The sequence below is a fragment of the Hordeum vulgare genome, chromosome 1H (genome assembly GCF_904849725.1).
Source record: "Hordeum vulgare subsp. vulgare chromosome 1H, MorexV3_pseudomolecules_assembly, whole genome shotgun sequence".
In the NCBI taxonomy this organism is placed as follows: domain Eukaryota; kingdom Viridiplantae; phylum Streptophyta; class Magnoliopsida; order Poales; family Poaceae; genus Hordeum; species Hordeum vulgare.
Window position 1 is genome coordinate 134072015 of NC_058518.1, and position 4024 is coordinate 134076038.

Below are 4024 nucleotides of genomic sequence, written 5' to 3' on the forward strand. Positions count from 1 at the left end.
GTGGATCCATTACTTGAACACTTTATGCCTAGCTTAATGGATTTAAAGAAAGCGCTGACATGGAGACAACCCAAAAGTTTTAGAGAATCATTTATTTCCATTGCATGCTTTTAAAGTATTAAAAAAGTGGGGAACTTAAAACTTTTTAAAAAAGAAAAGTGAAAGTGAGAAGGATGAGCACCGTTGAAGCGGGGGCTAGCTGTCACGCCCAAGATACGACCCTATCCTCAATTTGGCACGAAGGCCTCGTCAAGGATAGAAGCGCATCTCGTCATGTCGCAAGAATGGATATCGTCACAAGTACATGTACTGAAAAGAAGATATATATATATATATATATATATATATATATATATATATATAGAATTGGCTTACACTCGCCACAAGCTACATCAGAGTCACAACAGTACATTACATATTCATCAAGAGTAAGAGCAGGGTCCGACTACGGACGAAAACAAACGACTAAAGAAGAACGACGTCCATCTTTGCTATCCCAGGCTGCCGACCTAGAACCCATCCTAGATCGAAGAAGAATAAGAAGAAGCAACTCCAAATGAACAATCAACGCGCTCGCGTCAAGTAACCTTTACCTATACCTGCAACTGTTGTTGTAGTAATCTGTGAGCCACAGGGGACTCAGCAATCTCATTTCCAAAGGTATCAAGACTAGCAAAGCTTATTAGGTGAGGCATGGTTAAGTGGTGAGGTTGCAGCAGCGGCTAAGCATATATGAGGTGGCTAAACTTACGAGTACTAGAAATAAGATGGGGGGAAGAACTACGCATAACGGACGTGAACTACTGATGATCAAATGAATGATCCTAAACACCTACCAACGTCAGACATAACCCCACCGTGTCCTCGGTCGGAGAAGGAACTCACGAACGAGACAGTAACGGTTATGCACACAGTTGGCATGTTTTAATTAAGTTAACTTCAAGTTATCTAGAACCAGTGTTAAACAAAGTATCCACGTTGCCACATAACCGCGGGCACGGCTTTCCGAAAAGATTTAACCCTGCAGGGGTGCTCCAACTAGTCCACCACAAATTACCACAAGCTGCATAGAAATCCTCAATCACGAAGCTCGCGATCTCGTCGGATTCTGTAGTGGAAAACCTCAACTCTGAGATTACGCAAAGCATCACCGGAATCCCGATGCACAAGATATTTCGTCGAAGGTAAAACTAATCCAGCAAGGCCGCCCGACGTCTCGACGATCCCGATAGGAGCTGCTTATCTCGTTCTCAGGACACGATGGATGAGCGATGGTTACCACGCCAAACGCCGAGTTGCCCCAGGTAGTGTTAATAAGCTTCTATGTTTTGGACCAACACTCATGAGGAGCGCTGGCCCAAGGGTTGATTAAATTATCCTCGGGGTCCGGAAAGTCCCTATGCAATTTTATTAGGTGATTAGGCAAATGTAGTACCAATGTTGGGCCTTGCCAGACCAGCTTTAATCTAAAACGAATTATCAAGGGGGTTCCCATAACAACCCCGATCGTGTTAGGAGCGCTCAATTATGAAACATAACACCGGTAGCCGAAAATAAGGGGGCGAAGGCGGAACAAAACACCAGGCTAGAAAGGCCGAGCCTTCCACCTTTTACCAAGTTTATAGGTTCATTAAATTAAATAGAATTTAATATGGTGATATAACAAGGAAACCATGTTATCACATGGAAGCAACTGCACCTGCAACTAGCAATGCTAACACAGGGTTAAGCAAGCAGTAAAATAGCCAATCAGTGGTTTGCTAGGTTGAACAGGTTGAAGGTTTCATGGCATTGTTGAGAGGCTGAAATTTAACAGGTGGTAGGCAACGAGACATAATCGATAGAATCGGTAAAACTAGCATGGCAATGATAGTAATGGTATTTGGGGAAATGGTCATCTTGCCTGAGATCCCGCTTGGAAGAAGAACGAGTCCGTGAAGTAGACGAACCGATGTAGTCGAACATGTCCTCACAATTCGACACACTTGCGGAACTCTATCGATACGAAGCAAACCAGAAACAAGCATAAACACACGATATTCACCACATGATGCACAACACATATGATGCATGAACGGTCTAATGCAAGGCATGACAACCACAACAATCAACACTACACATTAAGTGAAGCTCGATATGCAACGAGTTGCATAACAATGAAACTCCACATTTAATTATTTAGTCCACTCCTGTTCAGGTACGTGGATATATTAAATGTTGTTAAACATGGCACGAGGGTGAAGCACAAATTTATCTACCTAGCTAGGCATTTTAAATGGGACCGAAAATGACATATAGCATCTCCGAAATGACCCCACGTGTTAAAACTTAATTCTGTCCATATTTGTCCTAATCACATTTTAGGTTTGTTAAACGGAAAAACAAAGTGGTTCACGTGATTCTACTCGTCGTTCTGTACCATTTACATATATGGCACATCTCCAACGGAGCTACGGACAAATAGTTACGATCTAATCCGTTTTCAACAGGTCGACACGCAAACCGATGCAAACAACACACTAAAAATTTCTAATTGTGCATGGGAGTTGGAAAATATTACTCTACGCAAAATTCTAGTAAAGTTTCATATATATAGCTCACTCCGATCCAACATACGGATTAAAAACTACGCTAGTTTGAAAAACAAAGCTTTTTTCTGAAATAGCAAAATCCGTGGAAATTGGAAAAATCACACGACGTTGAAAAAAAACAATGGACCGAATTGCACTATAGTGCAGTTTCCCAGGGCTGAAATCAGCCCAATGAACTGTGTGTGCGTGTAAAACAAAATAGCAGTCACGAGAAAAACTTGGGGTGTCAAGGTCTCGAGCTCGGGACCTCCAGGTTAGTAGCTTTGCTGCGCTAGCCAGCTCGGCTAGCATTGTGCTCGTGACCAACAGTGGTGACTAACTTAGATATATTGGACAGACCGAATGGATCTGAGCAAAACAAACAAAGTTCAAATAGGATCTTACAGCAGGGAAACATCAGCCGATGCCATCGCCTGCTAGGAACGGGCGAGGGAGGTCGGGGGCCTCCGGACGTGGTGGTTGGGGACGCACACATGGCCGGTCAAGGTCGACTTCTGGGCTAGGCTTGGCACTGCCGGCGCGGTCAACAGCCGAGCGAACTATTGCTCCTCGTTACCTGACGAACAGAAGTAGCAGCAGGAGTCTGGTGGAGCAGAGGACGGCGACACGGGAGGTCGGGCGACGGGTTTTGCGGGAACCGGCTGGATCCGACGGGAACTGCACGGGGACAATCCAGATCGGGACCTTGGCATACAAGGGCGATGGCTGAGGCGCAGATGTCGTGATCCAGGGCGGCGGCGGAGGTTTTTCCTGTTCTGCTTGTGACAGAAGAAACGAGCAGAGGGTGAGGTTAGAGCAGAGGAGGGAGAAGAAAAGAGAGAGGAAGAAGAGAGGGACGACACAGGGGCACCGACCTGGGTTCATCGACGGCAAGGGCTGACGTCATGGGGGCGAACGACGACAAGCTCCGGGCTGCCATGGCGCTGCTGTAGGCTGAAGAAAGAAAAGACAAAGAGAGAGAGTTTAGAGAAGAAACAGGGGAAAGAAGAAGAAAGAGGGAGAGGGATTCGGGCAAGAGAGCCAGAGCGCTGGCCTAGTTTTCCCGGCGGGGCGACGCTCCGACGCCCAGGGCGCGATGGCGAGGGGCTCGTGCGAGCTGGCTCGTACGCGGGGTTCGAGGGAGCTCGGGAACGGGATCTCTCCATTGGACACAGGGAACCCAGGGACTCAATCTCCTCGCCCAGGGGCGGCTAGCTTGCCATGCACTACCTGGATGGATGGATTGGATCTGGGGGATCCCGAGGTGGGAGGAGACCTGGAGTGGGTGGCGGCTGCTATTGGATAGGGAGAGGATTTCTAGGCATTGGTCTAGGGTTAGCCTAGGTGGTCTATATATATATAAAATGGTTAGCTTTAGGGATATCTTGACCCTCCGTTTAGATCGGACGGTCGGGACAAATAGGTTAGGGGTCCAGTTCACAAAACGATGGCGT